Genomic DNA, 13627 nt, shown 5'->3' with positions numbered 1-13627 from the left:
ATGTAAAATTTTAATATTGACAAATTTGACCTTCTTTTCTGGTCCCACTTTCCAAATTGAATCACATAGGGCGGTTGAAAGGTCAGCATATTATGTTTAATGGAGTGTTTTTGGCTTCCAGAAGGTCACTTGTGTCCGGACATCCTTTTGCCATGTAGGCTGGACACTTTTTTTGGTACCTTTTGTGGGGCCTACTATATTTTTTAATTATTTTCTCACAAACTTTAATAAATTCAATTGAGGGGCCTACTATCTCTTTTGTCCTTTTTTGCTCACACCTTCCCAAAACTTAAAAGATTAAAAATGTCTCTGGAAATTATCACTATGTTTGCCTTAGTTTTAGGTAGTTTGCTCATGATGAACGATTAGATGCTGCAGGCTTTTACTCTTGTGTACTAAATACTTGTACTAGTAGCTACTATAAGAATATTATAATAAATATTCCTAAGTAGTTCAAGTGAAACATCTCATCAACATATAAGCAAGTTGTTATGAGAATATATTTGAGAGTTTGCACCTCGAAAAGATCATGGTTATCAACAAGCTAGTGTAAAACAAGCACTTCCAAGTTCCAAATATTCCAATAAGAAAGAAAAAGAAAAAAAAGACTTGTACAAATGTACTCCATTGTATTTAAGAATCTTAAGAATTGGCAAGATATTGTCTTCTAGTAGAAAGGACTGAGAGTAAAAATAGGAAGTGCTTCACCTTTTTATCCCCAAATTCTTCTTTGCTCTCTCTTTCCCTTTTAGTTCAACAAAAAAAAATAAAAAAATACAACATTAGTCAATTATTCTGGATTTCTAGCCATTTATTTTTTTATAAAATAGCATAGTAATTATTGAACTTTCCAAAGATTAGTCATAGCTTAAAGATAACAAATTTGTATGGACCCCCCATTAATAGAATATTGAAACAAAATTAGGCGGCAAATGATTTTATGCCAAATTAAGATGTTGAAAGGGAAATTCGAAGTCCTATCTCCTTTTGACAAAAGAATAAACATGCTTTAAATTTGCTTGTGTTGGAAGGGCAAAAGAAGTTAGAAAAAGATTTTCTTGATTAAGAAAAGATTAGTTGAAAATAAAATAAAAGAGATAAAGACAAGATGATGGGTCCCTAAATACCTAGCTTTTCAACGGCTGAGATTCATTATTGATAAAATTTGTAATTGTGGTCCAATCAATATAGGAAAACGATTGGAATCAAACTAGTTGAATCAATAAAATGACTTAATTGGATAAGAAAAAAAAAGCTAGAAATCTTATCTCGTGATGTATATTCATTGTCTTTTATTCCTTCAATTCTATTACGTGTCTAATTCTGCAGCGCTTCTTTATTTTTTTGCATCATTTTGTTTTTATGTGTTGCATAATATTTTACTTATTTTTCTATACTTATAAATCTTTCCTTGTTCCCACCGTCATTAATCTTATTTTTGGTGGAAAATTTTTTGATATCAACAAGATGAGTGGGGTAAGAGGCAATAGTGGACATACTTTTTATATTGTGGATTTAATTGGTGCACTTATCGTATTCGGTTGCAAACCAATTTTCTATATTTATTTTGTTCATTAATTTAGATAGTTATCATATTAGATATTTCTACCTGGACCCCTCCTTTTAAAAAAGAGAATGAGATTTTTGAATTTTAAGTACTTACTAGATTTTAGAACTATTTTGTGCTTATTAAGTTTGGACTCGTTAAAAACAAGTTATGTAAGAATTGTGATGAAAGGATTATGTTATATGGGGCCCTAAAAAAGTTGAGCCCCAAGCCGTTCCTTTAGTAGAGCCGACCGTGGACGCTAGCTAAAATATACAAAACATATACATTGATTATGTATATTATATGTATATTTATGAATATTATATTTATAGTTTGTTTATACTTAATATATAGAACTTATACATTTCAGGCTATTTTTTTTTTTTTGAGCGGTTCAAAAGTTAATTATCCCTGTATATTTATACATATACAACATCACCTTTCTCCTCCACCTACCCTGTGTAATATATATTTTTTTAAAAAAAAAAAAAAAAAAAAAGTGCAGCATCACCTAGCTTTTACATGCCAGGCCCGTCGTTGGTTCAAGTAGATATGGATGATATATTAACAATAAAGTAAATGGTCCCAACAGCCAACATTTCGCTGTCTAAATTTAAAAAATTGACCTTACTTATTAATGTGCATATCCACTACTGATTATTCTGTTTTCCTTATCTTGTTCTTCTTCTTGTAGAACACAAATGACAAAATTATATATAAATCATTCTGCTTCAGTAGCCACAAGGGTATTTCCATTGAAGCACCCCAAATATGCCTTCTATTTGAGTGTTGGAAATGTCAAAGTTCATCTGCCTATTGGAAGAACAAAGGTAGATTTTCAAGTATTGAAGAGCAACTACTAGAAAAGTGGTTTGTTTGAAGGTACTTACATATGTGGATTGTGGAGTCTGAATTTGCTTCCATGACAGTGGCCAAAAACTTTGTGGTCACTGTTCTGATTAGTACACAATGCAATTATGAATTCCAAGTAAGAATTTGTTCCTTCAAATTTTGGACATAAATACTCTCTTCATTCTGGTTTATATGACATACTTTTCTGATTAGTCCGTAAAAAAAAAATGACATACTTTTAAACATTTGGAAATAGCAGTTTTTTCATCAGTATTTGTAATATTGGAATTGGTCATTAGTATTTCACATACCGACGAAATATTGCAAAAAGCTTATTTAAAAAGTATTTCAAGTGAAACGATTCTCATCCATATTTTTTTTTAAATTTAATTTTTGATGGTTCAAAGTTTTCAGCTCATACTCTTCCTCTCTAATAAAGGATCACTATTATGGGAAGTTGAATGTTTTTTTTGCTTAACAACACTAACCTCTAATTAATGTCTTCATTCCTCATTTTCAAAGTCATACTAATAGATTTTGAACAAATTTTATTATATTTTCTTTCTTCCTTACTTTGTGAATACTACAAGCCTATAACTATAACAGCAATTAAATAAAGCTGAAAATTCTCTCTTATAGACACCTTGTGTTGAACTGTACGTTGATCAATGACTTGATGTCCTCTTTTTGAATGTTAAGTTAGCTTATGATCAAAGTCATATATTAGAACACAAATTCATTTTATCTTTGTCCTTTTCAATCTTTTTTTTTTCCAAAAAACTTTACTATACATTGGTTGCGTGTTTCTCAGTCAACAAATAACAGTGTAAAAAATGTGATACGCTGCATGTATATATGCAACCTTTGTCCTCGAAAAGTAGTAGTCAATGAAGAGATTTATTTTCAAGCTATATTGGGAAGGTAACAAAAACAGAGAGAATCCTAGCAACAGAAATCTGATCAATGTTAACGTATAACTTTCACGGAGTATCCTATTTGGTTACTTGCTTTTAAATTTTTGTATGTCTATTCATTTCGGAATAACTTCAAACATGCAGTATTTGAAGTTACATATGACTGAAGTTCAAACAATGTCCGTATGTCAAAACTTGTTCCAAAAGAAGTAGACCTATAAATTCTTACACGAATATAACTTAAATGATAATCCCAAGATCAGGTATATATATGTACACTCTCGGCCAATGTTAACCTAAATCTTGAGAGTGCAATAATTCACTCAAAGCCTAAAGAGAAAATGCCAAAAATAGGTCTTTTCCCACTTTCGTGTTCTATTTGCCTTTTCCTTTTGCCATATACTATATGCGTGATGTATTATTTTGATTTTAGTAAAAGTTACAGTCATGCTTAAATTGTTAGTACTAGCAGTTATTGCTAAAATATCCTCACCTCAAAATAGAAACGAAGTGGCTAAAGATTTTGGGGACCCAAAGGTGTATGGACTTTGTGTGATATCAGACAACATGAATACATGTAAAGATAATTGCAGAATGAGAGAAAAATTGTTGGATGTGGGTCCCAATAATTTAGGTAGGGGACCAAAAGAGTCCAAATGATAAAACGAGAAAAGAGTAAAAATTGCTGCTCCCTTGCCTTTTCTTTATTTGTTTAGTTATTAAAAATAATTGTTTATTTATTCATTTCAGCAAGTCATGTAAGAATTTATTATTATTTTTATTTTTTTATTATTAAGTAATTATTTTTTTGAAATTTTATCCGAACAAGTTAAATTTAGATTTTTAAAGTATAATTTATTTAAAAAAGTTCTTAATTAATAATTTCACAAGGAAAATGTAAAATGCAAACTGAAGTAGTAGAAAGGACTGTGGGGAGTATCATACTACCTAGGCTAGAGTTAAGTAACTTTGCCCTACATTTGATTTTGTTTTGATATTACTTCTTTTAAAAAAATTGTGTCCCTTAATATAAATAAAGCTTAAAGATGAGAATAATTTTAAATTACTCATCAAAAGTTGAGAAATAAATTAAGACCTTTTTTCTGGAATTTGGATGCATGGTGTGGACCTTTTATGCTGAAACTTTATTAATGGCAAGAGAGTACGAGAAAATAAATATGAGAGAATTAGCTAACAACAATAATGCAAATAAATATAATATAGAATAAAATTGAACAATTCAAATACAAAATAAACTTTTCTGAGATAAAAAAAAAAAGAGAGAAACTCTATGTAAAAGTTATACAATTGGCCGCTCGATAAAAATATTTACAATCTTCAAATCGTATATAATATATTAGAAAAGGATCAAAAATACCCCTGAACTTTCAAATATAGTTTACTCATACCCTCCGTTATACTTTTCGTCCAATTATACCCCTACCGTTATACTTTGGTGCAAATATGCCTTTAATTTAGACGGAATGCCAGCTCAGAATAAAATAACCCATCCTCAATTTTTTAACCCGAAAACCCAGCCCTTAATACCCGACCCATAAATTTCTTTCATTAATTTCTTACATCCTTCTCTTTCTTCTCCATCAAAAAGAACACACCACACAAAAATAACAAATCAATAGAAAAGAGATGCAGTAGATCCTTTCATTTTCCTTTATTTGGAATCATATCAATTTGAATTCACACACCAATTTTCAAATCTGAATGACATACCCATTTGATTTTCGGAACAAATTATTGGTGAACTTTGTAGTCCGCCATTGTTGAACAACAATGCAGCTTTGAAGGTGGATATAGTGGGTACTCGAAAAATTTTGTGCTTAGAAGCAAGTGGGTGACTCAATTTGAGAATCCATGAAATGGAAAGGAGTTCATCAGCAGAAGCAACTCAGAGGATAAAACTATTAACAAATTGAAAGGCTTTGTTCTTGACGGAGAGGACATAATTTCATGTTCATTTAAGTGGGGAAATGGGTACAAAATTACAGGTGGGTTCTAATTGGATTCGGGTTAAAAAAATGGGGGTGGGTTATTTTATTCCTGAGCTGCCACGTGGCATTCCGTCGAAATTAAGGATATATTTACACCAAAGTATAATAACAAGGGCATAACTGACCTAAAAGTATAACAGCTAGTATGAGTAAACTATATTTAAAAGTTCAGGGGTATTTTTAATTCATATATTATTATACATTTTATATTTTTTAGGCGGGCGGTTGTTTATGTTAATTTTTCTTTTTTCAAAGGTTAGAAGAGCCGTGTGTATTTGATGCTTTTTTTAGCCCCACCACCCCGTAATGGTGGACCCTACACGGTTTGGGCATACAAAACGAAATGAATTTCGGTGAGTCGGGTCCCATGACCCATCAAAAGAAAAACCTATTCTGATTTCTGAACTGACCTTTAGACTTTCAGCTCTTGTATTGGAAAGTGGCAAAGTAAAATTAAAAGAAAAAGAACACATAAAAAAATAAATATACATTTTTTAATTAATTTTTCTTAGTTATAAAGCATTAGACTAGCATTTAAAATTATGTGTAGCTAGACTACACATAATGTAACTAAGGTAAGTTCAAGTTGTTGCATAGATTAGGCTCTCGTTTGGCCATAGTTTATGAGAGCATATTTGGAAGATTTGTTTTTAAATTTTTGTTTGGCCATAAAATTTTGACAGATTTTAAAAACAAATTTTCAAATTCCTAAATTCTGGCTCAAATCTGTTTTTGGACCAAGATTTTGGCATTTTCAGAACTTTTAAAAACTACCCCAAAATTTTGTATTTTATTAAAAAACCCATTTATTTATGACCCAACTAATTCTATCTACCATGTTCCTCCATTAGAGCCGTATCTACTATGTTTCCGCAATTAAAGCAATCTCTTCTATAAAGTGAAGATTATTCATACAATGTGTGAAGATTATATTAAAGAATAGCTAGTTGCTACCGTCATTTTTTTTTTCTTGAACGGATGGTACTTTGTATTCAGGGGCGAAGCTAGCATAGGACTTGCCGGTTCGGCCGTACCCAGTAACTTTGGTTCAAACCCTGTATTAATCTTGAAAAAATCATTGAATATGTATAATTTGGTTTAGAACCCAGTAACTTAAACGAATAAGAATCCCGAACCCACAAGCTTTAAATCTTGGCTCCGCATCTATTTGTATTGCAATTTGAATTATAGTAGCTAGCAAGTGTGTTATTAACAAATGTAATTAAAATATCATGTCCTGCATAATTTGGGATTGGCAAGTACATGTTTTGTATGGTTGAGTATTCTTGATAGTTTTTGAACTTATGTCTAAGTAATATTTTCATGTTGTCAAAAACAAAAGGTGAAATATGTTTTGAAAAATTATGGCCAAACACATTTTCAAAACTTCACCCAAATCAAGTTTTTCAATTTTTTTTTTTTTTTGGGGAATCTATGGCCAAACGCTAGCTAGCTAAATGTAGCATATTAAATGACTATTTTTCTACTTTATTAAGAAAATATATACCCTGGTTTAATGCTTCTTCCATCCCAAAATAAGTGTCAATTTAGCAAAAATCACACCCATTAAAAAATCAATAAATACAATGTGGAGTTTACTAAAAATTACCCCTATTTATTAGATATTTTTTGAGAATTGAGCAATATTAAAGAGGACTACTTTTTTAATGTTAAGAGCATAGTTGTAAATACTTGCTAATTTTTGTCTTGAATTTCTAAGATGCACTTATTTTGGGACAACTTTTTTTGCTAATTAAGGTGATATTTATTTTGGGACAGAGGGAGTAACATTGAATCCTTCTTCTTCTTCTTTTATTTTTTTAATTTGAGATGGGCACATAATAGTAGAAAATGGAAAGTGTAACATAAATTGGAACGGAGTGAGCTAGTAGTATATATTTTCCAATTATTATCCTATAAGAATAAAAATGGCGTAATGAGACAAAGGTTTATGTAAGTGAAGATCTTTCTAGTTAATGGTTTAATACATATAGCATTGCCGCATTATCTTTGGATTCTTAGTTTAAGGCAAAGGAACCAAAAAACGTTATGTTAATTAAGTCACCTAACCTGGAGCAAACTCAGATTATGCTTTATATCAGGATAGTTAACTGATTAATCATATTATTAGTGATTAGGATATGATGTCACGTGGACAAGCCGACCGATGTGTAAGGTATTAGGTTGAAAAAATAGAATGCTTTCTTTATCGTGATCTGTGATGATGATTAGTGAGTGTTAATAGAAAAGTAGTACGAATTAAAGGACATCACTTGCCTAAACAATTAAATGTGGATGGGACATCGACCTACTTATAAGGACATTTGTTTTGACTGTTTTGTGTCCATATGGACCACGTATATAATGAGTAGAGGGATGAAAAGTGACTATACAATTGAATGAAAGATAAGATTATAATAAGTTGAATACCAAATTAAAGTAGCTAGAGTGATACTATTGCGACAATTTTTCTAGTCATGTTTTATAGCTTAACATACTAAGGCAATAAATCGATTTAAGTACTGAGATGGCTCAACAGTGAGCTCTACACTTCCTGATAGATCTGTATATTTGTCAACAATGGCACTACATTACTCCTCTTTAAACTTATATGGTAAATTTACCTGCTGTGAGACAAGTTTTAGGAAACGGAAGTGTGCATCGGGTTGAATGAAGACTGGCCCTCGAGTGAAAAGAAATAAGGGGCTGGACTTCAAGATCCACCAGTCAAGCTGGCCGTCCCTTAGTGGATAAAGAATACTATAGGAATAATAGGTTGGTTTTCCTAGAGCAATGATGAGGTAGTCGGAGTAGTCCTTTGATGGAATAGTAAGATTCAGTGGAAATCACATGTGAAATAGTTTTCCTGCAAGGCAGATCTTGATATATTTGTAGTCTTTCTGATTTCCATTGCAATTTGCAATTTTGGGTAAAATTGTTAGTACTAGTACAGAACAGAGAACAGGAATTTGTGAGGATGGTATTATTGTTTTGATGAGGTAAGGGCATTATGTCATTGGTGCTATGTTGGCTATGATGTTACTGTCTATCTGCTACGATGGAGATCTAATTACGAAATTGCTAATTGTGACGACCTTGAAGGTTGTGTTGTTTCCTTTCTCAATCAAATCAATAATCTAATATATATCTAAGTCACAAAGTAGTTCAAGTGAGGTACCTGAACTTTATACATTTCGTACTATTCAAGCCTACTAAGTAGGAACATTTTAACGAAAGTACTTTGTAAAGCTGAACACCTGCTAATTGGGGTTTTGGGTTGATCCAAGGGGACTAAGTGGCTTATTATTCCTTTGGAGTGATAAATAAAATTAGTAAAGGACAATGATATTAATCATCTTTGAACAACACATGTAGCCACACAAGTGTAGTTTTTGCAGAAGAGCTGATCATTTGCTGCACTACTTGTGTATGAATTATATATAGTTTGTCACTAGTAGGGTAGTGAAAACGTGTAGGACCTGTCTATTAAACTAGAATAAATTAAATGTACTTGAAACTACATAGAACGGGATATATCAAAATATTCATAGTGTAAGATATGAAAAAAAATTGATCAATCACTTAATTAACTACTCTTCAATTTCAAATTAGCAGAATCGGCCATCTAACTCTCCATATTTATATGGTTAAATATAGCTTCATTATTATAATTATTGTAGTGTTGGCTGTTATCCGAATTTGGACTAGTAAACTTACACAAGCCAAAAAGAATTGAAGTACTAGAAAAGACTAATTGACTTGCCAAATAGTAATATCCTTTTTAGGACGTATGGAGAAATAATTCTACTATTTTCGAGTGTTTCCGCTTTCCATTATTATACTGCTATCAGTTGGTTGGTAGATATTTTTGATAATTTCTCAGTGTTGATCACTGGATTATATGAATGTTGATAGATATGTCAATTTTAATTCCCAAATTTGTCCTTTCTTTTGGTCCATTTTGTCCAAATATAACAGCAGACACCCCTTGAAAGCTCAACAACCTTTTATGAGGTTATGGCCAGAAAGTCACTCTATGGCCATGGCCACATGTGGCCATATATCCTTTGTCTGGTTCTGGTAGGCTGGGATTCTTTTGTTGGTCTCTACTTGTCTGTACACCAATGACCAACCCTTCTTTTCAACATTTTTGCTTGCACTCCTCAAAACATAAACTGACATAACAATTTTTTTTATGACTACTAGAAGGATCAAACACGTAGCATTCTTCATTGACGTCGGCGTTGTGTGAGCAAGACCAGGCCAGAAGAGCACGGTGGGGTCCAATCGTCATTCGTAAGGAGTATCATTTGGGTAAATAGGAGGCAATAAATATCTTCATGCCCACTGCGTTGACTAAATCCGAGAGTCCGAGCTACTGCCATAACAATCAATGTTATGTCATGTGCATTGATATTATATAGCAGTAGAATAAATTTCTTTCCGTTCGCATTACTGGCATAATTGTGTGAAATTTCTTTTCGTTTTACAAATTGACAGATTTAAAGTTTGTGAAAAAAAAAAAAAAGATTTAGATCCATTTATTTGTGAACAAGAAAAAAGATCTCACATAATTGTGTAAGTTATGTGAAGCATAAAATAAACTTATCACAAAAGTAATATCTTTACCCTAGTTCCTTATGTTAATCGTAAAAAGTTATTTTTAAAATTTTGACACCCTTACTAAAAAGTAGGGAAATTATGTGACAATCTATTTTGAAAATTATCATCGCCTTGGAATTTGGGTAGCTAATTAAAAATGAACGAGTTTATGTTGCAAGCTTTACCAGTCCCGTTAATCAAGAGGTGTGGTGAGATAGGTGAGTTTCACTCAATTCTTAACTAGTTATCTCGAACTTGAACGGTGAGAACATCTTCTGGTAGGAATCATTCTTACTTTAATATGAGTCATATACTATGCAAATCTGGTTTAATCAAGTTAGTAAATTTACGAGTTTGCAGTGGATCCAACCAGCAGTATTTGAGACAAATTTAGGAGGCGAGTAACTTATGTCAAATTCAGAGGTGGAAAGGGATATTCAATGTCCTATCCCTTTTTCACAAAACAAAATACAAAAGAAAATAGTTGGCTTTAGTTTGAAGTGAAGGGAGTAAGAAAAGGATTTTCTTGATTGAGAAAGAAAACTATTATTAAAAAGAAGTTGGAGAAAACAAAGATAGATGGTGGGTCCTAAATAGTTCCCAACTTTTAAGTGCCTAGATTCATTATTGATAATATTTCATATGTGGTCCAATCAACAAAATCGACTGTTAAGTAAAGGTCCAAAGTCTTATCTTAGCAATGTTGTATTCATTGTCTTTATTCCTTTAAAATTTACGTGTCAAATTGTTCAACACTCTTTCTTGGAATATTACTAGGTGATAGTGACTGTATAGGTGGACTAGTGGATGCATAATGCATTATCTATAAGGTGTTCAAGGCAGTATATAATATCACACAATTAAGTACACCTTCATTATTAGGTGTTTGCCCTAATCGTTTTTATCATATTTTGATCTTCATTTTACTTGAAGGAAGGACAAAATATTTACTATAATTAATTTAATTTATTCTAAAAGAAAAATATAAGGTTCTTCATATTTGGATTTTTTTTCTTTTTGGAGAAAAATATTTTCCACTTTATAAATTGAGGATTTTGTTCTCTCACTTTACAATATTTGTAATGTAGTCCTTTAGTACTGGAGAGTCTTGTTTTGGGGGAGAATTTTTTCCGATATTTCTGTACCTTTTTTATATTAGTGAATTGTTCATATGTAGGCCAACTGATCAAAATTATATAAAAAATTCATGAGGTCTCTTTTGGTATATTTTTCTTTACCATCTTATTTATCATCGTCTAAACTTTGTTAGCTCCCACATGACACTTGGCGATTTCGATCACAACATCCAAACAACGACAACAACATACCTCGTGTAAACCCACAAGTGGGGGATCACGACATCCATCTCATATAATTTATGGGTTTGGATAGTTTCAAATTTATATATAGAGAGATTTTAAAATACTTTATATTTATATTTAGATTAACACTATTTATCTATATTAATATAATATATCATACTCATCATAGTAGAATTCCACATCCACTGACCTTACTGCTGAGTTGGCTTTTGGGGTACGGTCCAGCACATGTGGATGATTCAGCAATAGTGTAAAGGTCTCAACAGCAATTAAGTTGACCCTTAGCTGATATAGATACCTAAAATTATTCTACTACTACTACTTCTAGAAACCAATATAATGGCAAAAGGTATAAATAGACAATCTTGAAATACTCTCTTGAAGTGTACTCTCTCTTGAAGCCCTGCAAAAATGCCTTCTATTTTTTTGCTATGGAACTCTCAAGTGTATTTCCATTTTGGAGAATAAAGGTTAGTTTTTTTAAGTCTTGGAAGAACATAATATTATGGATGATCATGTGTTGCATCAGTGTGTTGATATTCTACATGGAGCCTGATTTATTTTCATGAACTCAAATTGAGCGAAATAAATACACAGAATTTATATATTCGATCTTAACTATTGATTTGTGTATTTGATTACATAGCAGTGGCAGCAAAACTTTGTGGTTGCTCTGTTCTTAATGAATTCCAAGTAATAGATTGTTTAATTTTAGATGGTTAAGTTTTCAATTCTATATTCTTCGTCTACTCTCTGTTTCTGGTTTCTTTTCCAAATGATGCAGTGATCATTGCCTCTTTTTTAAGGTTGAATTTTATTTCATCAAAGTTTATAAATTTTTTTCGTTTGTGAACGAGAACGTTATGAATATAAGGAAAATGCAAGTTACTCGATTATTTCTTCCCCTCTTTTTTCGTGAGCATTTATCTGCTTAACAGGTTAATCTTACGATTTTCCTTGTTCTCCTGTTGACTATATTTAAATAAAAGGATTTTAATTTAGTGTCAATTATTTTTTTATTAAACAATGAGTTCACGAGATAAGCAAAACACAATTTATACACGTCTAATTATAATTTCGAGATAATTACATTAAAATAAAAAATTAAGCTCTAATACACATTGGTGCAGGTGTGTGTTTCTTAGTCAACGAAGAACAGTGTCAAATTGCAGTACAATGCATCTATGCAACCTTTCTGCCTTGAAAAGTAGTAGTCAGCAAGTGTCCAATTATCTAACTATTTTGGAAGTTGGATAATGCAAATATTCAAAGAGAAAATTGATAGATAACAACACTAACCTAACACTTGCGGAAATTTAGTTTAGTGGTGAAATTTATCCTTATTGACCAAGTGTAGACTCTTTTTTAACAAGGGAAAAGGTCAAATGCAACTATGTGAAGTGGTGCAAATTTTGACTGAACTGAGATATTAGCACATATTTATCAGTGTAATAATTACTGGCAGAATTTAAGCAATTATACTTCGCAATTATAACCCATAAAATGGCAGCAAATAACTAAATCCTAATAAGTAATACTGCATAAGATTCACCCACTACCAACTAGACTGATTCATTTGGTCATCCATTGTACCATCACTTCTGAATTACTGAATTCCACCACTGTTAAAAAAATAAAAAATAAAAAAAATCCTCCCAGTTCATCAATGGCAAAATCTCATTCTTAAAGTCACAACTAAATTTGTATATGAAACTTTAATAGTTTTTCTTAGTTGAATGGTTGGGATTCGTTGGAAACATACGAACGAAGCTAGATACAAAATTTGAGAATGATTGGATGTGATTTGAACTGAATCTGAGTCAAAACTCAGGCCTGGATCCGCCACCGCAACATGCGTTTATCATATTATACATTTTGTATATTTGTATATAGGCCAAACCCATCGACAGACACCTGTGGTCGTCCACTTCTTTCACTGGAAGACCTAAAGCCGACTTGTTCCATTTAGATACTTTGGGTTATTCTATTCCACTTAGACACTTTTTGCACCGTTATCGAAAAAACCAACACCAAAGGGGCGCCACCTCATTCACACATCCAATCCCACCCAAAAGCCCCAATTTTTAATGGCCAAAACTCCACGAATTTACAAATTAGTAAATTTACAATTAAAATGAGTTGGCACAATTTAATTGAGTTCGCACAATTTAAATGAATGCATAATTTAATTGGCCACTTAATCCACGTAGGAGACGCATCGGTGTTGGTTTTTGCTCGATAATCGCGCAAAAAAGTGTCTAAGTCAGAATAGGAATGACCCATCCGGTTGTCTAAATGGAACAAAGGCCACTTTAGGTGCTCAAGTGAAAGAAGTGGACGACCACAGGTGTTCGTCGATGGGTTTGGCCTTGTATATAT

The 13627-nt window shown here is 31.9% G+C and overlaps 1 long non-coding RNA gene across 2 annotated transcripts; it reads left to right on the top strand.

The window, feature by feature from the left end:
* The first annotated feature begins 2095 nt into the window (after window positions 1–2095).
* On the top strand, window positions 2096–12593 carry LOC132047361 (uncharacterized). 2 transcript variants are annotated; one of them, XR_009412833.1, is made up of 3 exons: window positions 2111–2537; window positions 9534–11718; window positions 12379–12593. It is a non-coding gene; the product is annotated as an uncharacterized LOC132047361 (long non-coding RNA). The 2 variants fall into 2 exon arrangements; XR_009412832.1 differs by having other exon boundaries at window positions 2096–2537; window positions 9534–12593.
* The last annotated feature ends 1034 nt before the right edge of the window (window positions 12594–13627 follow it).

This window comes from Lycium ferocissimum, chromosome 1 (genome assembly GCF_029784015.1).
Source record: "Lycium ferocissimum isolate CSIRO_LF1 chromosome 1, AGI_CSIRO_Lferr_CH_V1, whole genome shotgun sequence".
Lineage (NCBI taxonomy): Eukaryota > Viridiplantae > Streptophyta > Magnoliopsida > Solanales > Solanaceae > Lycium > Lycium ferocissimum.
This window is presented reverse-complemented; position numbering and strand designations above follow the sequence as displayed.